Raw genomic sequence first — 23,796 nt, 5'->3', positions numbered from 1 at the left:
TCTTTAGTAGATAACATACTTTGCCATCTTCAGTACATATCATAATTTGCTATCTTCAGTAGATAACATACTTTGCTATCTTCAGAAGATAGTATAATAATTGTCATCTTTTAGTAGATAACATAGTTTACTATATCATAATTTGTCTTTTAGTAGATAACATAGTTTACCATCTTCAGTAGATATCATAATTTGCTATCTTCAGTAGATAACATACTTTAACTATCTTCAGAAGATAGCATAATAATTATCATCTTTAGTAGATAACATAGTATACCATCTTCAGTACATATCATAATTTGCTACCTTCAGTAGATACCATACTTTACTATCTTCAGAAGATAGCATAATAATTGTCATCTTTAGTAGATAACATAATTTACCATTTTCAGTAAAGAGCATAATTTGTTATCTTCATTTGATAGCATAATTTGCTCACTGTGGGTGAGTAGATGGTGATATCTGGTCTCCTTGACATAGTCATAATTTGCTTTCTTTAGTAGATAGCATAATTTTTGCTATCATTAGTTGATATCTAAAGCCTCACTTGCAGTGTATGATGGCCCACCCATTCTCTTTCCAAAAGTGTGAAATCTTTTAAACATTTTTTATATTTTTTGATTCAGTGAATCCCTGATCGTGCCCTTAAGCACACCTCCCTAATTACAACATTCTGATATCCATGAATTTGAATCCCCTCAAATCCAATATGACATCCGTATGTACTTTTATGTTTATAGGCCACCATATGAGCATCACATCTTCACTCATCAGTGATGTTTTAGGCAACATCCCATGTCACTTCTAAATCTCTGACCCACTTCTTCTTGTCAAAGAACTAAGTACAAGACCTTGTTATCAGGGGCTTACTAAAGCTATTAGATCTTCTTCATGGACATGGCGCGGCCTCAAGAAAATCTTCCTCACTCTGATGTTTCTTAGACAACGACTGATGTGCTATTCCAGTTGAAATCCATACACCCCCTATGGAGTCACCCATTCAGGTAATCCCATTTGAATTTCACACCCCCTGTGTGAAAGATTAAGGTCATGTCTTCCACAGAGGGTGTATAGATATCAACAGGAATAGCCCAATGTCAGCTCCAAATCTTTTACCTAATAGTTCTGCTCATATTACCAAGTACATGTCATTCAGGGGTTACTGATTACTGAACAGTGCAATTAAGGTCGCCTTCATACAGACACATTGCGTTAATAGCCCAAGACAAACGTCTTTATTCAAAAGTGATGTTATTGACAATGCTTGAATTTGCTTCAAAAACTGTGAAAATTGGTTTAGTTGGTTGCTATAAAAATTAGGTTGGTTCCCATGAAACCCCAACCAATCACTTCTTTGGTGTACAGGTGATGGGTCATGCATGGGATGCGATATATGTTATGCCCTAGGTGAATGCATGCACTTCGTCATCGTCATGGTAAATATACATCCTACTTTAGTTATTGGTTCACACTTGTTTTTCACTCCTATTGCAACACATTGACTTTGTGTTGTGATCATTTTGATCTTGGTTCTGAACCAGTTGACATGTCAATGGTCGATTTCAATGTAACACTATGACGGAGAATACACTGCCGGAAAGAAGAAAAAGAGGACAGAGATAAATGGTTGGGTGAATGATATGGATATGATATCAATTGTTTTACACTCTGTATCACAGGGTCTGTATATCACCTGTTTAGTGACTCTTCCCATTTAGAAATCACCCCGATTACTCAGCTAGTCTCTATAAAGTACAGAGTTTTAATCCCCTCATCAGTTACTGATTACCGGGGTTGAGTGTCCTTTAAGACATGCCGTACTTCTGGGCCCCCAAGACAAGCTTCTCCAGTGACGTTTCAGATAACGTCCGATGTCATCTCATTTGAAATCCTTGACCCGATATCTCTCCTCACATTATTAAGTACAACGCTTAATCATCTCGTCGTTAAATATGATGCTATGATTATCCAATGGTGCGTGACCAATTACTTTGCCATCACTGAACAACTAGGGAAAATGCTAACACTTTGAGTGCTTACGGTTGGCCGGCTGGTGGATTATTATTGGTTTTGTCCAGCGGTCTTGTTTTGCTGAATAAACAAATCAAAATCACAACAATGCACTTATTCTTATATATTATAAATTAGTGCCAAAGAATTCAGTTAAGTACGAACATTCTGAGTAGTAAATCAGTGTTTCTATAAACAATTCAAGAGGGACACTTCTCATACAATGGCTATAGGATGTAGCATGGCATACAAAGTGCTATGCTGTGTATGATAGTATATGTTTCAGACACTGTATTCACACTATCCTAGTGTGTGTGATACCAACCAAGTACATTCCTCCACTGTTTGCAGAATATTTTTACCGAAGTGAAAATATTCATTTTACCGTACCAGGCATCTGTTGTGGTGTTTTTACCTTTTCAACATCATACTTTGCTGTCTTTAGTAGAAAACAGTTTCAACTAACTAAAGATTTTTATTTTTATGGTCAATAATAAGATATTCCAGTTGGAATCCATACACCCCTATGGAAGACATAACTTTAATCTCCCACACAAATGGAGTGACCCATTCTGATAACCCCATTTGAAATTCACACTACATAACAGGGGGTGTATGGATTTCGACTGGAATAGCCCAATATTTTTGTTTGTTTCTATTTTCATTCTGCATGCTTATGAAAAAATGGTCACAAAATGAAAATAACATGCTATGAAATATTGCTTTAACCCCCATTATAAAGGAGGGGTATGAAAACTATCACTGTAGCCCTGTTATAAAGATTTTTTGAAGTAAAATGCTACTACCTATTCCAATGCATTCAAAGGTCCAGAAAAATTAATGAGGTATCACTGGAACTGGGACAGATAATAGTACGTAAATGGCTCAAGATATGTCTAGTTATATTTTGAACTGAATCTATCAACTTGTTTAATGCTCAGTATTTAATGCCATAGGCTTCATCGTAAACAGTTTTAAAATATTTTCTTAAAATATCAAGAGCTATTTTAAGAACCACTGAACCACTGAACTTGCTTGTACTCATTTTACTGCATTTTTCATGCTGATTCCAAATATGGTCATGACAATTTACAATTCTGAAATTTTTGTATTGAAATAAAATGGAACCATATTATCTGCAGTTGACACCCGTGTGGAAAGAGTTATATTAGTATATCGTGAGTCGGGCAAAGAGCACTTTAAATGGTGTCAAGGACATTGATAGTGATCAGTTTAAGTGATCACAGGCATCAATGGTATAAAGAGATTCGTTTTATTAATGAAAAATTCCATGACTGAAAATGTCAAACACATTGAATCAACTTGCCTTTGTGTGAAAGGGCGGTATTTTAACTCATGTTTTCCCACCTTTATATTCTCACCAAACATTCTCACCACCTAATATTGTAGTTAGGCTGCTTTCAAATAGTATTATTAACTGTAGCTATCTACTGAAGATAGCTGTTGTATTGTGTGATCTACACTCCTCAAAGTAATTAAAGGATCAAAAATTTTCATTCAATATTTTTCAAAAACAAAATTATCTTTCAAGATGTTTTAAGTGCCAGATGAAACATTCATGACGAAACTTTTTACAGCATGGACAAGGTCACATAATATAAAAAGTAAATTTTATTTGGATTAAGTACAAGTATGGTCAAGATAATCTGGATGAAATATTTTGATCCTTTAATTACTTTGAGGAGTGTACCATGTATATCACATGATTGGTATATTATAGCTATCAGTTACCAGCGGTTATAGATATTAAGGCTGTCAAATCCAACATATCCAACAGCAGCATTAGAATCACTTTGAACATTAAAACCAATTTATCATAATTGTACCACTGTATACCAGTATGCCTTTCAAATAGGTTACACTGGGTGAGTCGAGATACTCTAAGGTAGAAAATCATATTGCATGGTATAGATGAATATAAAAAGCAAGTGAGGTCAGAATTCATTCGGCCATTACTGGGTCCCCTTCGCACCAAACGGGTGTTGTGATTGCCCAATTGGGTGGATTAAAGCTGCTTTAAAAAATCAATCTTATATTGTATTGTGTTGTAAACATTCATTGTTCTTTTGTCTATCTGTAACACAGGTGATGGAATGCAGTTTAAAATCCCTGCCAAGGCCGCATCATTTCACATTTCAGGTGGGATGGATCCGACGGGGACCCAGCTATGGCTGGTGTAGGAATATGTGAAATTGGATTAATCTATTATACAATCATGATACCCTTTTTTGAGGCTGCTATCTACTGAAGATAGCTTCTATAGACAGCATTTATATTGCAAGATAGTTACAATGACAATGTCCAATTTGGGCTACTGAAGATAGCATCAACAGAGACCATTCATATTGTATGGAAGTTACAATTACAATGTTCAACATGAGGCTGCTATCTACTGAAGATAGCATCAATAGTGAGCATTCATATTGTATGGTAGTTACAATTACAGTGCGCAATTCAAGAGTTGCTATCTACTGAAGATAGCATCAATAGTGAGCATTCATATTGTATGGTAGTTACAATTACAATGCGCAATTCAAGAGTTGCTATCTACTGAAGATAGCATCAATAGTGAGCATTCATATTGTATGGTAGTTACAATTACAGTGCTCAATTCGGGAGTTGCTATCTACTGAAGATTATTCTCAACATGGGGCTGCTATCTACTGAAGATATCATCAACAGAGAGCATTCATATTGTATGGAAGTTATAATTACAATGTTCAGCATGAGGCTGCTATCTTCAGTAGATAGCATTAATATAGACAATTCATATTGTATGGAAGTTACAGTTACAATGCTCAATTCAGGAGTTGCTATCTACTGAAGATAGCATCAATATAGAGCATTCATATTGTATGGAAGTTACAATTACAATGTTCAGCATGAGGCTGCTATCTTCAGTAGATAGCATTAATATAGACAATTCATATTGTATGGAAGTTACAGTTACAATGCACAATTCAAGAGTTGCTATCTACTGAAGATAGCATCAATAGTGAGCATTCATATTGTATGGTAGTTACAATTACAGTGCTCAATTCGGGAGTTGCTATCTACTGAAGATTATGCTCAACATGAGGCTGCTATCTACTGAAGATAGCATCAATAGTGAGCATTCTTATTGTATGGTAGTTACAATTACAATGCGCAATTCAAGAGTTGCTATCTACTGAAGATAGCATCAATAGTGAGCATTCATATTGTATGGAAGTTACAAATACAATGTTCAGCATGAGGCTGCTATCTTCTGTAGATAGCATTAATATAGACAATTCATAGGCCTATTGTATGGAAGTTACAGTTACAATGCTCAATCAATTCAGGAGTTGCTATCTACTGAAGATAGCATCAATAGAAAGCATTCATATTGTACAATGACAATGTGCAATTCAGGGGCTGCTATCTACTGAAGACAGTATCAACAAAGAGCATTCCTATTGTACTGTAATTACAATTGCAATGCTCAATTTGGAGGATGCTATCTACTGAAGATATAGCTTCCATAAAGAGCCACATTGTATCATGGTATATACAGTCATGGTGCCCAGTTTGGAGACTGCTATCCACTGAAAATAGCTTTTGTAGGGGTCACTCATACTTAATGATATATACAATCACAATGCCCAATTTTGGGGTATAAAAGCCTATCACTCACTAGTTCTACTGTAAACAACAGTCTTTAACAACAGAATGCAATTTCACTAGTACAAACATTAAAATATGCTAGATCTCATTTGCAATTGGCGCCCCTGTTCTCCAAATGCTCTCTGTGAGGCAATAAAACCAAATTACGAGTAGTTTGATATTTTGACTGACCATCAATGGTCGATCCTTATTATTTATAAAATTAATTGACTATTGCTAATTGTGATTACATATGGATCTGTGCCTGTAATGATATTGACCAATACAAATTAACCAGTAATTATGAATAATTAGTTTTAACCAGTAATGCACAGAACCCCTTGAAAATGATATAGGATGTATGTATTGATGAGAAAACCATACTTGCCAAGTTTTAATTTTTTCCAACAAAGTGTTTTTGACTTTGATTTTTTGTCATCTCAAAATCTCAATAAATTACCACAAAATAGCCAAACTTTTGAAAACAAAGATTTTATAAAAACTAATTTTTCTCTTCTTTATGGCAGTTGTATATAAAAGATGTAAGTTTCATTTTACTGCCAATATATCACAGAATAATACAAACCAAGTTTATTTTCCAACTATGTATTACTTAAACGTATATATTATTTAAAAGGAATGTTGGTACCTTTTTGTGTTTTCTTGATTTTTTTATAGAAACACTAAATTACCCAAATTCTAAGATTTTATTAGCCAACAGGGAAGGTGCTATAGTTACCAAACTTCCAGGGCTGGTAAGTAAGATTACTATCTAAATTCTCTCGCCAGCATTTTCCAATTAAGTGTTTTTATTTTAAGCTACAGTGTTTCCAACATTCCCAAAAATAAAAAATGATTTTTTTTTCCCCAAAAAAGTAAACACTTTATCCAAAAATCCTAGCGACAGAATTTATGTATTATGCTTATTTACCATCCCTGAAAGTTTGGTGACCATAGCACCTTCCTTGTGGGCTACTAAAACTAAAATCAAAAACTGTCAAAATTTAGGGAATTTTCAAAAAATAAAGAAAAACATAAGAATTGATTCAATTCTTATAAGATTAAGACTCTACAAATAGGTGGGGAAAATACTTTTTCTTTGTTATGATTACAAATTTAAATGAATAGACCTGATTAATTAATTTGACACAGGCGCTATTTTTCTGTAAGGGTGTTGTATCCGAGGCAGCATCGGCGCAGCAACAACGATCGATCCAAAGATCCAACAAGTTTGGTTCTGGTACCTAACTGAAAACATTCAAAATGAGGTGGTAAGTTGCGATACAACTTTCTTAATAGGACAAACAAATATATTCTAATCAAATATAAAATGTAATTTTGGATTTTAAGTAATAAATATTATTTTGAAGCCTGTGGGTCTATTATATAGTTTATGAAAAACTAAGCTACATGATTTGTTTGTAAATTGATACTTTTGCTAGTTTTACAGATCTAACAGGCATGCATAATGATCCCATCCACACAGTGCTTGAACATACCATGGAAATATCTACTATTTTTATGAACATATCCATTATTATTTCATTTCATCATCTTACATCACCTGCTCTGTGCTTAATTGAATAGAAATGTATATTTGAAATAATCATATCTAAAATTGATTCGATTCAGATATTGCATTTCCAATAATTATGACCCTATATATCGTTATAGGGGGATCAGATTTCTCCTCCGATATATAATTACTTTTTTGTTGACAGATAAGAAATTACACTTTGACAAAATATCCAATTCCCTCCGTGCAATTGATTGATTGATTAAAAAATAACAGCAAAGCTGTTTTGAGCACACTTTGGATGTATTTGAAGAATTCAAACAGATAACAGTTATAATGAAAAGTTAGTATTCCTCAGTTTATACATTATGTAAAAATGCGAGTCCGATTTCAGGAGATTTTGTTCTTCAAAATGTATAGTAGTGTAAAATAATATATGGAGGTTCTGCGAACAAACTTTGTTACCTCAGCTCAACAACTCTGCTGTTCTTGATAAATGGGTAAAAAAAATCACTTTCTCGGCTCTAACCTTTTTTTGAGCAAATACTACATTTGGTTAATAGATGCATTTGTAAGATTGTAGATGAATAACTCAAACATTTTGCCTGACAAATCCATTGAAAAAGTACTCACTACTTTTCGCGCGAAAAGCAGTGGACCAAGTCATGTGTGATCAAGCCACCTGCCCAGATGGCGAAAGCTAAAGTAGTGAGTACTTTTTCAATGGATTTGTCAGGCAAAAATGTTTGAGTTACTACATTTGGTTTTCATAATTTTACATCGCTTCAAGTATGTTCTCCACCATGGAATAAAACAATAAAATACTAATCAAAATTGTCTTTTAAAAGTTATAGCGAATCCAATTTCATGCATTCCTACACATCAATGGAATACATTGATGGGGTCCATCCCACCTGAAATGTGAAATAATGCAGGTTTGGCAGGGATTTTAAACTGCATTCCATCCCCCGTGTTACAGGTAGACAAAAGAATGAGGAAAATATGAACAATGCCCCAATTTTTCAAATTTAATGCTGGCCAGCAAGAGAGGTGTAGAGCAAGATGTACCACAGGGGAAGAAGCTCCGTCCATTGCTTCCTGTACACTTGCTACTGAACCCAAGCAGTCCACAGTGAATAAAGCATTAAGCATTTACAGTATTATGCAGAATGAACTATTTGCTGGTGTTTTATGAAAGTAGCATAAGTTATTTTGATCAAATTGATGTCTTTCTAGCAACAGTAGAAAATTCGATTGAATGAACACAGCCTGACATAGTGTGACAATTTTTTTCGTGTACACTGCGAGATGTACACCAACGTGTGTGACTGTGCGTAATGCAGAAGTGAATCCAACCATGACAACTCACTTGTGATTGGTTAGTATTTGTATCCAAGGTTGTGCGTTCGCGTTGTAGTTTGAAATATACGATATTCTGTTGCGGTTGGATCACATTATACAGCTGTTGAAAGCTGTGTTCATTCAATTGAGATTTCTACCATAGTGATTGATTCATGGAGCTATTATGCAAACAATTTTTTTTTTTTTAATGAATAGCTGATTGTTCCTTTAAGTCAAGAACATCAAGAAAACCTTGGCATTTTACGCACAGGCCAAAAACACATCCAATCTGGCAATCCATAATATTTATCAAGAACACACATCAGTGCAAATTAAAATACTGTAAAAATAACATACATTGTACTTAATGTGATATACTGCTTCGGGGCACCAATCTGTAGCACAACTAAACCATACCTAGATACATTTTAGGAGAGAGGTGTTCACACCAGGATGAAAACTCAAGTTATCAAACTTGTGAATGAAGAAGTATATTTCCTTTTACCTAGATTTGTGTCCACTCTTTCTTCAGAGTCCGCAAGTAGCCGCATAGACAAAATAGAGGACAGATTTACAAAAGAGCTGTAATAACATTGTTTTAATTTAATCTGATCTAAAATATATTGTTTTCTGTAGAAGCAGGCACGCTGTCCACTCTCTCTCTCCCCCCAAGGGATCCAAACCTCTTGAGTTTCCACCGAGAATCTGTGACTCCTGCATGGAATTGGCACATGTATTAAGAGGTAAATACATTTAAGCACCTCTATTAATCTCTAAAATATATTGTTTTCTGTGGACGCAAGAACACTGCCTACTCTCTCTCCCCAAAGGGATCCAAACTTCTGAGTTCCCATTGAGAATCGGCTTCCAGTGTGGACTTGCCACATATAGTAAAGGTAGATACATTTTAGCATCTCTATTAATGCATGCCCTCAAGACAGATATAAGCCATACTGAAAATAAACCTTCACTTGATAATGCCATTTCAGTATGTCTAAAGGATGATATACAAGTGAACACATGGATGGGGTTTTGATAACGCAATGGCTGTATATACCATGGAAACTATAATGGCCAGTATACTGACTTTGAATTGGTCCAAGTGTTCATTGCCATGTACTGTGTGATCCCGGGGGGCCACTCAAATATGACAGTGTACGCATGAGTGACCAAATTTTTTCAAACACCCCCTAAACGAGTTTTACCCTACCAGCAAATTTAGCCCCTTAATAAGGTAATTTAGTGTAGAATTTACCCCCTAATGAGTTTTTGGCTGGTGAAAATTTGAAAAGGTACCCTAAACAAGTTGTCCAGTTTCAGAAAACTACCCTTATTCTTGAAAATCACTGTTTTTTAGACCCTAACCGCGTCACGCGCGTAACTTGCCTTGCCTAAAAAAACACCCCCTTTTACTTGTTTTTTTGGTCACACATGCGTACAGCCCATTTATGTGAGTGATCTTCCCGGGCGTGTGATAGACAACATCCAGGAACCAATCAAACTCAGAGCTTATAAGCTAAACTACAGTCACCAACTAAGAATATAGAATACCGGAAAGATTCCCTTGATAACGCATATGGGCTCCCTTAACATAAATGGAATTAGGCACAAACTAAAAAGTGGCTTCCCGTAAATATCATACCGGCAAATAAGGGCACAAACCCTTAATATTCAGAAGAGGGAGCTCTATATTAATTTTGTACATTTATCCTTAGGCAAAGGAGCCCATGTGCACCATAACATGGATCTTTATGGTTTACGATTGAACAGTTGTTCTCTTTCAGTTTCAAACTTCAAATATATAATGGTTATGCAGTTTTTCTAGAATCATGAGTAAGAAACTTTTTCATGATTATCCATTACTATATATAACTAATTTGAGAGCTATTCCTTGTCCTTTTTGGCTTTCTCGGTCTTAGGGTAATGATGTATATCTTCATCCAAGTTTTGAAAATGCAACTGGAGCCAGTGATATCAGGTTATAAAAATTAATTATAATGTACTTCCGTGGATATATTTAGCTATTTTGTTAAAAACGGTAATCAAACACTATATATACAGACACAAACCAGCTGTCAGCTGTCTGAATTTTAAAATGTGATTTGACAGATAGAATCAAGTTTTGCTAATTTAAAAACATGTTTTTTTTAAAATAATATTTTATGATTTAATAACATATTATTTATTGCAGTGATGTGTACTGTGTATTAAAGGTATACTGTGACTGATTCACTAAATCATTAATTTGAGCTCTTTTGTAAAGCGAATGGTTACCCCACCCCTGCAACCCCACCCTGCATAAAGGCATGTGGACATGAGCAGATATATACGCCATCTATAACTTTAAGGGTATTGTTACAAGAATTTGGCTCCTGTGTATTATCTTAATTTGTCAGAAGATATCCTTATTGAATGAATTAATTAAAAATACACATTTGGAAAATTGTGAGCGTTAAAGAGGCATTCTACAGTGTGTGATACAGATGTGTGTGATGTTTAGAAATAATTTTTTTTTTAATTGTATCTCTCGCAGCTAAATGTATTCACCTTCTTGGCCTGTATTGTACCTTATGACCTATATAAACAGTGTCAGACTGGCGCATCGTGGCTGGCTAGTATATGTGGTTTATCATACTGCTCCAGGAAAATTAAAGTGACTGACTTAAACTTACACACTGGCAGTGTGAATTTCAAATGGGGCTTACTACCTGAATGGGTACCGGGTGATTCCATCTGAAATCTATACTCCCTGTGCAGATGATTAAAGTCATGTCTTCCATCGGGGCAGGGTCTTAGCTAGCCACCCGTCTGGCCGTCATTTTAGACAGGGAGTTTGCTCCTGGGACGGGTAAAATTAATGCCTTTGACAGATGCTATATTATAAATTGTATGTTTTGAGAAGCTAATTGACCTTTTTAGTAGACCCAATTTGTAGAACAAGGCCATATCAACACATATTTGGAACTCTTTGAACCCCCAGTGGGCTATATAGACGTCTGGTAAATGTTTTAAAGGTCAAATTAGGACAGGCAATTTTATTCAAATGACAGGCAACTCTCAATTTCTAGCTAAGACCCTGCATCGGGGTGTCTGGATTTCAACCGGAATAGCCCAATTGTTACTCTTCCAATTTGAGTCATTGTACCAACCAACTGATTTGCCTTTGTATTGTTTTTAGCCATATTTTTTAGTTTATATCTTCAAAAGTATCTTTTTTATTAATTTATTTAAGCTTTCTTAGTTTATACAGGATTACAACATGCAGTGCCTGGTACTGCTTTCTAAGAAGGCCCTGACGACCAGTAATTTCAATCCTTGCTTAGCGGAAACAACATAAAACAAGTAGTTTGATGTTAAACCTGCCAATAACTCAAAAAACTCAAAATCTTTGACTTCATATCCCAGTTTGATTGATAACTGGGTCAGAAACACATGCACAGACCAATGATACGGTCCAGTCTTGGTCCTATCGATTGGGCTTGTAAGAAAACAATATTTATGAGGTAGAGTAAGAATACATTCATGAACCAGTTGTTTTTATTCAGTGCCCTCCAACCATGAGCTCTTCCAGATAAAATCCAAACACCCCCTATGAAAGACATGACCTTAATCTTCCACATACATGACCTTAATCTCCCATATAGGGGTGTAGATTTCAAATGGAGTCATCCATTCAGGTAATTCCATTTGAAATTCACACTCCCTGTGTGGAAGATTAAGGTCATGTCTTCCACAGTGGATGTATGGATTTCAATAGGAATGGCCCAGCATGCAGGCCATAGTGTATTAATGTGAATAATGCGGTACTATCTACTGAAGATAGCTTGTATAAACAGTTAGCCATAATCTGTGCATACACAAAGGCAAAAGAATTTAACCCTTCTTTGATCCAACAAATTTTATTTCACATATTTGTGTTTGTTGACAGTGTTTATAAACTCGCCCTCACCCTCAAACAATCGTATTGTGTGTGTGGTAGTTCACCAGCAACCGTGGACCCACCCCACACATATGATCTGTGTTAAATTATGAACGTTAATCGACTAACCATGGGCCTGGTATATTACACCTACGATAAAGGACCCTACCCTATATGCAAAGGTATGCTGTATAGCACTCTCTGCCACTGTCTTACGACTGTGGACATCCACAGTTTGCAATGTGTGATTATTCACTACACAAGTGTGGACTTTGAGTCCACGTTTGTAGGTGAAAAGAAACGCACACACCCACCCCCATACATGTAAACCTTTTTGAAATCACCCAACCATTTAAAAAACTAATTGCATGAAATATGCAACAACAACAACAACTGTATTCCAGGTATACAAACCAAGGCCCATTGATCATCATTAAGTTTTATATGGAGCATGACAAGTCATAATTAGTTGAGCAAAAAATCTCACCACGATTCATTATAGGTTCATGGAGGTAATGTTGTGTGAATTGGAGTACGTGTATGGACAGGTATTTTCTGGTCAGAACTTATATGGACAAAATTATTGAAGGTCATATGGACATGCATACTGGGGTAAAGAAAGAGTTACAAAAATGTATCAAATTGTACTATTCAGATCCACAGATTTAACCAAAGCCTCTTTATATGGCAGTATACTTAACTTACCAGGACACATGTATGTAAAAAATGTCGGCATTTATATGGCGGCTTTCAATTTGTTCAAAGAGCTTTTGATTTATTTTGCTGCTACTATGGCAAAGTATGTGGCTGCTAACAGCTTCCCATTATACATCTGAGTGGAGTGGAACAAGCGAGATAGAGTGTCTTGCCCAAGGACACAACATGTTGGCCCTGATGGAGGTTGAACCAGCAATCTTAAAATCATAAGTTGGGCGCCCTAACCATTAGGCTGTTGTGCTCCCAGTATGGTTATTGAATGGCCAGTAGAAACATACAAATATTTAAATGTCCAGTTATATAAAGAGTATAACACATTTTAATAACATTCAAACACATTTGTGTAAACTTACTGCAAAACTTTATATCATAATGTTATTTAAAAGTATTGACAAAATATTGTGCAAAAATGTTTGCTAAAAAATATTTTACAATAACAATTGCACAACATTTTGTTGCTGTTGTAGGGTTTTTCATATAAAACAATTTAAACACATTGTCATGACCTTTATATAACCCAAGATTTTAAAGTTACGATATTTAAATGTTTTGACCAAAACCAAAACATGATTATGTTTATAACATTTTAATACAAACATTTTTATGTTACTGGGGTAAAACCAAATTGCATGTTAACAAGGACCCCCATTGGGGTATATTCCAGTTAAAATTCATACACCCCCTAAGGAAGACATGATCTTAATCTTCAACACAGGGAGTGTGAATTTCAAACGGAGTTACCCAAATAGGTTTTTGAAATCTACACCCCCTGTGTGGGATATTAAAGTCATATCTTCCATAGAGGGTGTATGGATATCATCTGGAATAGCACATTTCTTCAGTACTGGTGTGTCATCAACCCTGGTTATCATCATGATATATTCAAGTCCCCTTACTGTTATTAAAATCTCACATATCTGACGCTTTCTAAAGCGATTATACCGAGGACCTGGTTCAAAGTCCTCAGAACAAGTTAAGGGGTTTGGAAGAAACACAAGCCCTGATATTTTAGGCTCATCTGAACACACAGTAATGCAAACACATAGTCCGCAATCCCCACATGCATGCACACTCCCACACACATAATATTAAATGAATTGCTACTTACCCAGGATTTACCATACAAGCCTGATTGTATTGTGTCCTATGTGTTATTCCATAATTATTACATGTCTAACCGAGTCTGACTCCACGTCTTGAGATATTACTGCACAGACCTAAAGTAATAACAGAGATGCGATGACAGTTTAATTATTGCATATTTGGGTCGAGTCATTTGATACAGGAGGGGGGAGCAACTCATGATAGGAAGTAAGTGTTAGGTCATAGGCAGGGGACAGGAGGTTGGCAACCCCCTCTTCATGTCTTGAGTTGTCTTTGCACACATGTGAAGTAATAACAGATATGGAATAGTAGTTTAATTTAGTTCAAATGTGGGTCGGGTCATTCGATAGAGGGGCGAGTAACTCATGATATGAAAGACGTGTTAGGTCATAAGGGACGTGACAAGAGGTTGTCAGTTACTGAAATTTGTTTTCTAAGAAATATGTTGATTTTGATTCCCATAATAAAGCAAATAATAAATGCTCCTTGAAGTGACTTTCAATGACTGGTATGTGTACAAGATAATAATTAGGTACAATACAGCTGTAAGCCCAAAAGCATCAGAATACTTCAATTGGAATTCGATAACCAGTACGTTGGTGACCACTATCAGTCTGATCTGATTCAATATATTAATTTTCATTGATAGCATAATTTACTATCTTCAGAAGATTGCAGAATTTGTTATCTTCAGTAAATACAGCATTTGCTTAATTTACTTTCTTCAGTAGATAGCAAAATTTACTATCTTCAGTAGAGAGCAGAATTTGTTATCTTCAATTAGTACAACATTTGCTTAATTTGCTATCTTCAGCAGATAGCTTAATTTGCCATCTTCAGCAGATAACATAATTTGCTATCTTCAGTAGATAGCATAATTTGCTGTCTTCAGTAGATAGCATAATTTGCTATCTTCAGTAGATAGCATAATTTGCTATCTTCAGTAGATAGCATAATTTGCTATCTTCAGTAGATAGTTAATTTTACTATCTTCAGTAGATAGCAGTAGATAGCATAATTTACTATCTTCTGTAGATAACTTAATTTGCTATATTTAGATATGGATTGAATTTTATTCACTTTTTGGTAGTGATTGTTCAAAATATTTTCATTTTCAGTGGAATAGAGTAATTTTGGTTCTTGAACATGAAGTCAGTTTACATTATAGCATTCTTCTATGAGCCAATAACAAGAGACATAGTAGCTGAGAATTAACTTCATTCAGATACCAGAAACACTCATTTTGCAAGTGACAGAAAAGACGGATATATTGGCAACAACATTTTTCCACCACACAGAACAAGAAAATAGTGGTTTTAGAAGGGATGTGAGAGTCAGTTAACTTAATTACCAGAGACTTAATATATACACATTGCGGATGATTGGTTATTCACTGTATGCTAATGGTATCATTTTAAGTACACAACCATTACAATCATTTGTTAAATGTGTATGTGAATCCCCATGGGAACAGATGATTATGTAGCAAAAAACTATTGGTGCATATATTTGGTGCAGAATGAATTTGATTAGAATTACCTAATTTGTTTGCTAGTAAATAAGTAATTATTAATTGTACCTATGTACAACATACAGGGTGTCTCAGATGGTGTACTTATCAGTCTGTGGACTCATGTGATATGACTTCAAACCAGTGATATTTTTGGTAACAGGGGAAGACCAATAATGTTGTAGTAGCTCCAGCGTTTTCTGTCTTATACATTGATATAAAATTGGACGGATTGAGTGTGATACCTGAATTTATGGGTCTCGCTAGAGTTTTCAAATATCACGGGAGACGAACATGTGAAGTATTTGTCCAATTTCATCATTATTATGTCTTTAGAATCTTTTTTAGGTCAAAACATGATTTTGCTTAGAAATGTGATTTCTTTTCAAAAATGTGTTTGGTCAAATGTGTGATTTTGGGTCAAAATGTGATTTTTTTGTCAAAATGTGATTTTTGGTCAAATATGTGATTGTTGGTCAACATAAAGTATATGAACTATGCACTCTATGAAGAGGTTACAGATATGAAAAAACCCTGTAGCTCCAGGAGACCGATACACAAATCTATTGGACAGCCAGGTTATGTACAAAGGTATAAGATGCAAGATTCTGAAGACATAATAATGTGGATTATTGGTCACTGACTGTATGATATCATAACCATTGCAACCACATGTTAATATGCATGTAAATACCCAAGGGGACAGACAAATGTATACCAGAAGACTGGGCACATTGGATTTGATTTGATTTGATTAGAGGCACATTAATGTTTGTTTGTTTGTTTTACCCAGGTTGGTCCATAAGGCTGCGATCACATAGAAGTATACAGTATACGGTATTTGCTATACGAAATACGCTCATTCGATCAGGCTGAGTTCATATAGGAGTATACTATGGCTCCAAACAAAGGATTTGAACCGGTGTCCTTTAATGTAATCATGGCGCAATGCAGTAATGTTGTCATCAACCTATTTTATTCGTAGTGCATTTGTTATGTGTGTGAGACGAACTGTCGCGGTAGATTGCAATCGTGTTTTGCTGAATGCATTTGAGTAGTCCGCCATATTTAGAGTATGATACGTCATATGTACAACCTCTATTAATAATGTTATAGTAGCTCCAAAGTTTTCTTTATTTACCAGTATACATTGTGGATGATTGGTCATTGACTGTGTGATATCATTATGATGTTTAAAGTACATAACCATTAATCATTTATTAAATGTGCATGTAAATACCTAAGGGAACAGACAATTTTGTAACAGAAGACTGGGCACATTTGGTGCAGATTTGATTTGATTTATCCATGTATTTACTGCTAAAAATACAAAACAAGACATGTAGTTCCACTCCAGGAAGTTATTGCGCTATTCCAGTTGAAATCCATACACCCCCTATGGAAGACATGACCTTAATCTTCCACACAGGGGGTGTGAATTTCAAATGGGGTTACCCAAATGGATTATTCCATTTGAAATTTACCAAGCTGTGTGGGATATAAATGTTGTCTTTCATAGGGGGAGTATAGATTTCAACTGGAATATTTCATTAAAAGGCAAATGAGGTCTTGTTGATGTTTGTTGGTAAATAAGTATTTATTACCCATGGCGTGCAATATACAGGGTGTCCGAAATTTTAGGTAATCATCCATGTGACGATAATGTTACCTTAACTTGCACTGCACAACATCCATCTGTGCTAGAAATATAAGATTACAGTTTAGGCATCATTTCAACATTGCATTGATATTGGGATGTCTACTAAAAGGTTCTGATATGTACATCTAACACCCTTGTCAATCACACTCCTTTTGGCCCATGATTGGTTACCTTGGGTAGGCACCTCCCTCACGGTTGCCAAACTCACCATTTGGTAGCCCAATTAGGCAACTTTTGAAAATAATCCTCACAACTTTTGAACATTTCCTATCCCATAGAAACCAAAGGTTATGAAAAAATTGGGCCACTTTTCAACATTGGCTCCCAGTACTTCTGGTATAGTTTCCTGTCGTAAAAGAAACCAATGGCTAAGAGAAAAATTGGGCCACTTTTTGTTGATTTCACCAACAATTCTGGCTAAGAATTGTTGGCAACCCTGAACTCATTAGCTATGTTATGCTAAGTAATCATGTATCGCAGTAAGATTGACAGGACTTTCAGATGTGAACTAGTTTTGTTTTTTTTGTCTCTTTTATACACCGTTTGAGACACCCTGTATATATTTTGGATATCAAAATGCATGAGAGAACTGTTATCTTGATGTAATTGCTATTTAGGGAACATTCTGTTAAAAACAAACATCATCTGATCATAGATATGCTCCAGCAGAAAGCTGATATGAATAAAGCACCTTTAATGCTTCTTGGTAGGCAAATAGTCACCAGACTGCAAAGCGCAAAAAATATTAGCTGGGCCGAATGTATTCATGCTATCTTGATGAATGAATTCAAAACAAATCCCACAGATATGAGATATTGATGAGTTTATTTTAAAGGGAAAATCAGAGATTTACTTAAAGCCACCATCAGTGTAACATGACAGGCACTAACTGCTTTTCTTACAGAGCCCTTGATTGGTTAATTACATGATATTATCATGTGAGTAACCAATCAAAATAGGGCTCTTAGATCTCTCTGCAATTTGAGGCTTAAAGCCATATAATATTTCCATAAAATAGATTAGTATATCTTTTCCATAAAATGTTAGCTTTTGCTGTCAGATATGTGTGATTTTCAAATGGGGTTACCTGAATGGATGACTCCATTTGAAATCTATACCCCTTGTGTGGGAGATTAAGGTCATGTCTTCCATAGGGAGTACCATATGGCTTTCAACTGGAATATCCCAATGTATGTTATGTTTGTAGGATGACATAAAATTTTAATGAATGAGTGTTGCGTGTGTATTTGTCAGATAATTCATCAAGATAAATACATTATGACACCAATATTATCATTCACTAAATGAATTTTGCCCAATAATATATTCCACAGTTGATGTATACTGTACAAGTGACAATTTTTATGCAACATTTATTTTCATACTTTGAATGTTTCAATCAGCTTCTGTGAAAATAACAACACACAAATATATTCCTTTTGTGTATAGGTCATTGTATGAAAGCTTAAAATAGTAAATTTAGAATTGAGAATAAGTGAAACAGTTCAAGCACGAATGATTAATTGCGCAAAATTTGCCACTTCACTTTTACAGTACCTGTTTACTATGAGCATCAAACTACTCTAAAGTAGGAATTTTTGCGCTATATTCTTTTTTGCACTTTTCACATTCCAAGCTGCTACTGCGAAAATAATATTACGCATAAATATTCCTTTTGTGTTTAGGTCAATGTAGGGATATCTAAAATTGCAAATTTAAAAACATGTGAAACAGTTTGAAATTGGCAAAGCGCAAAAAAATAATTTCACGCAAATTTCTACTTTTACAAAAGCCCTTTATGTTTTGAGATCATTCTTCAAGATGGCATAAATACATAATGACACCAATGTAATACACATAAATAAATTTGTTCAATGATACATATGGTTGGTGTATTTGTTTACCCCAGACCATTAAAAGAACCTCCTCCATAACTGCCTCTTAAAACCATGCATAATTCCAGTTGAAATTTATACACCCCACATGGAAGACATAACTTTAGTTGGTGTAAGTTTCAAATGCAAAAGCCCAAAATAAGATTTCTGTGAATTTTTTATTCTTTCACAAAAATTATAATTAGCAATGGCTATCAGGAATGTTTTCTATCCATTTAAGCAAAAATAATGAGGTTAAAATTAAAGTAAAATTATAAACTTGGAGCTCTCAGCTCTGTGGGGGAGTTATCATAACTTTTGGCAACAAATAAAAAATATTAAAATTGGACTGAAATTGTATATTTTTTCTTTAAGTAACTCTCTTATAGCCCCTTTAAAATAAACTCATCAATATCTCGCTTGAGCATATCTATGGGACTTGTTTGCCGATCATTCATCAAGATATCATGATGTTTTTTTACACTTCAAAGTGTATATTACATGGCAGAGACCATGTCTGGTAAATACTTGTCTACCAACAAGTATTAAAGGGATTTTCTTATTCAAATACTAATACACATTTGTATTGTAAAATATATTAAAAATCCCATTAAATTGAACTTTTGCTTCCCTAGCTATGATACCTTTCATGTTGTTTTTAACAATACAATGCAAAAATATAAATGGTTTCTTCAGAAGAAGCATAATTTCTATCTTTAGGAGAGATACACGGTACTATTCATTTCCAGAGTACCTAAATTCTCATTTTGTGAAATTTTGTCAGACTCACAATTACTATACCAGGGGCAGTGCAGCAAATTTTTTGGTACCAAAAGCTAAGGGACAGAAGTGTAATAGTTTCTTTTTAGATAGCATAATTTACTATCTTCAGTAGATAGCATAATTTACTATCTTCAGTAGATAGTATAATTTACTATCTTCAGTAGATAGCATAATTTACTATCTTCAGTAGATAGCATAATTTACTATCTTCAGTAGATAGCATAATTTACTATCTTCAGTAGATAGCATAATTTACTATCTTCAGTAGATAGCATAATTTACTATCTTCAGTAGATAGCATAATTTACTATCTTCAGTAGATAGCATAATTTACTATCTTCAGTAGATAGCATAATTTACTATCTTCAGTAGATAGTATACAAATATATACTGCCATGAGAGGTTCTGGTTAAAACTATGGGCCCGAGGTGAGATCAATAGTACTATTTTCCTGAGGGCAGCCCGAAGGAAAATAGTATTAATTGATCTCAACGAGGGACCATAGTTTTAACCAGAACTTCGAATAAAGGCAGTATATATTTGTTTTATATACTTCATTAATATGTTCTTTGTTTATTGATTGGTTAAAAGAAAATTATTTGACGTTTTGACTCTCCAGTTTCTATCCTGAGTGAACAGCACAACCAATTTAAGCACAACCTAGCCTATATTTTGCCCTTCAAAAAATCGAATAGGCTAAAATCGGGCTAACCAATTACAGCAGCGCGAAATCACGCTATGGCAGTTTCTCGTGCGTGAACTGTTCTGTTGCATGGTATGTGAGCATGCGGACGGCGTGGTCAAAAGGACTATTTACGGCTTGGAGGTACTATTTACGGCTCATCCGGGACATTGAAAATACTATTTACGGCTTAGAGGTACTATTTACGGATAGGAGTACTGATGGTAGAACTATTTTTGGTCATGTGATCCACTTTTAACCAATCAATGAACAAGAATATATTAATGAAGTATATAACATAATTTACTATCTTCAGTAGATAGCATAATTTACTATCTTCAGTAGATAGCATAATTTACTATCTTCAGTAGATAGCATAATTTACTATCTTCAGTAGATAGCATAATTTACTATCTTCAGTAGATAGCATAATTTACTATCTTCAGTAGATAGCATAATTTACTATCTTCAGTAGATAGCATAATTTACTATCTTCAGTAGATAGCATAATTTACTATCTTCAGTAGATAGCATAATTTACTATCTTCAGTAGATAGCATAATTTACTATCTTCAGTAGATAGCATAATTTACTATCTTCAGTAGATAGCATAATTTACTATCTTCAGTAGATAGCATAATTTACTATCTTCAGTAGATAGCATAATTTACTATCTTCAGTAGATAGCATAATTTACTATCTTCAGTAGATAGCATAATTTACTATCTTCAGTAGATAGCATAATTTACTATCTTCATAGGTAGCATAATTTACTATCTTCAGTAGATAGCATAATTTACTATCTTCAGTAGATAGCATAATTTACTATCTTCAGTAGATAGCATAATTTACTATCTTCAGTAGATAGCATAATTTACTATCTTCAGTAGATAGCATAATTTACTATCTTCAGTAGATAGCATAATTTACTATCTTCAGTAGCACATCTAGCCATCTGTTTGTTCACAACATTATATAACATTATTATCTCTTGTAAGTAGCATAATTTGCTATCTTTGCTAATTTGCTATCTTTGCTATTTTTGAAAAAAAGGTGAATCATCCCATTTCTATTCTTTGAAACCTGTTATCCTCATTAGACAACAGTATAAACTATATTTACCCTCTCCATGCGGGTGTCGACTGCAGGTGAAAAGTTCTTTTTTTTAAATTCAAAATTGTCAGAATTGTGCATTTTCATGACCATATTTGTAATCAGCATGAAAAATGCATTAAAATGAGTACAAACAAGCCCAGTATTGGTTCAGTGGTTCTTAAGATAGCTCTTGATATTTGAAAAATATATCTCAAAAGTTGGACTAAAGTAAGTACATTTTGATCAGCTCGTAATCGGCAGGCCTTATAACATCCAGGGGCGACGCTAGGGGGATGGGGGTGTGACAACCCCCCAATACACAATTTTGTCGGCAAAAATTGACTGTTGTTGTCAATACCATGTGATTGTCGGCAAATGTATTCAAAGCTGTGATTGTCGGCAAAATAGGAAGGGTAATAGACCTATTGTTGATGTTATAGTATTTAGTAATTTTAAAAAAATTTCGGAAAATTTTTTGACTCCTACCCCCCACACTTTTTAGATTCTTGAGCGCAGTACTGGCTTTAAAAAAATTGGGTCTGCAATTTACAATCTGCAAAACATGTTGTACACCCCCCGAATCATATTGGTCTAGCGACGCCCCTGATAACATCGCGGATTGATATCATTATATTATCTTTTGAGAATTGTCTTGTGACAACTCGTCAGAAGTATCGCGAGTTATTAATTTTGAAAGTCCTATAATGTGGCTACTTTATTTATCACACATAATATAGACCAGACACCTAGGTCAACTATATCACTCTAATGTGGATCTATTTTTTTGGCGAAGAGGTAAAAGCCCGCATTTCTCGCTGATTACGAGCTGATTAAAGTATAACATAATATTTACAAAAGCTACACTCCATCTATCACCGAACCATACTTTCCCCGTAGTACTAATGGGCTATTCCGGTTTAAATCCATACACTTCCTATGGAACACATGACTGTAATCTCCTACACAGGGGGTGTAGATATCAAATGGAGTCACCCATTCAGGTAACCCCATTTGGAGTTCATACTCCCTGTGTGGGAGATTAAGGTCATGTCTTCCATAGGGTGGAAGGATTTCAACTGGAATAGCAATTTGGAAACCATGCTCAACATATGTACATGAGCAGACGACGCTATAATAGACCAATTGATTCTTCAAGCAGGAATTGCCCGACATATTTGTGACAAATTGTAAGTTATTGTCATTGAATGGAACTATTCATGCATTATTTATCAATTTTTAGTAGTGAGGCAAACAAATATGACCAAAATATCCCTGAATGCTGCATTAAGTAGATAAAATTGTTTGCTACCTGGAGTAAACAAATTTGTAGTGCAATGATGTGTTGAAATTTGCCAATATAATTAGACATATTTCGCTCCTGTATTTTATAGTTGAGCACTTTATTTAGCGACGGTTTCACCGAGTCTTATTCTTACTATGCTATCTTTAGAAGATAGAATAAATTGCTGTATGCAGCCGATATCAAAGTTGAAATCTTCAGTAGATAGCATAATTTGCTATCTTCAGTAGATAGCACAATTTGCTATCTTCAGTAGATAACATAATTTGCTATCTTCAGCAGATAGCATAATTTCTATCTTCAGTAGATAACATTCAGTAGATAACATAATTGGCTATCTTCAGTAGACAGCATAATTTGCTATCATCAGTAGATAACATAATTTGCTATCTTCAGTACATAGCATAAGTTGCTATCTTCAGTAGATAACACAATTTGCTATTTTCAGCAGATAGCATAATTTGCTATATTCAGTAGATAGAATAAATTGCTGGGTCCAGCACATAGCATAGTTGTCATCTTCAGTAGATAGCATATGTTGTCTTCAGTACAGAATAATATGCTGCATCCAGCACATAGGCCTATATCATAGTCTTTATCTTCAGTAGATAGTATAATATGCTATCTTCTGTAGATAGCA

At 34.7% G+C, this 23,796-nt stretch overlaps 1 long non-coding RNA gene across 3 annotated transcripts in view; it reads right to left on the bottom strand.

Moving 5' to 3' along the window:
• Positions 1–23,796, bottom strand: part of LOC140136297 (uncharacterized) — a 272,880-nt gene that overhangs the window by 81,898 nt on the left and 167,186 nt on the right. For all 3 annotated transcript variants that reach the window (XR_011856643.1, XR_011856642.1, XR_011856644.1), the window contains exon 2: positions 14,257–14,365. This is a non-coding gene — a long non-coding RNA (uncharacterized lncRNA). The remainder of the gene's footprint in view (positions 1–14,256; positions 14,366–23,796) is intronic.

Source organism: Amphiura filiformis, chromosome 16 (genome assembly GCF_039555335.1).
Source record: "Amphiura filiformis chromosome 16, Afil_fr2py, whole genome shotgun sequence".
In the NCBI taxonomy this organism is placed as follows: domain Eukaryota; kingdom Metazoa; phylum Echinodermata; class Ophiuroidea; order Amphilepidida; family Amphiuridae; genus Amphiura; species Amphiura filiformis.
The sequence above is the reverse complement of the archived record's forward strand: the minus strand, read 5'-3'. Positions and strand labels throughout refer to the sequence as shown.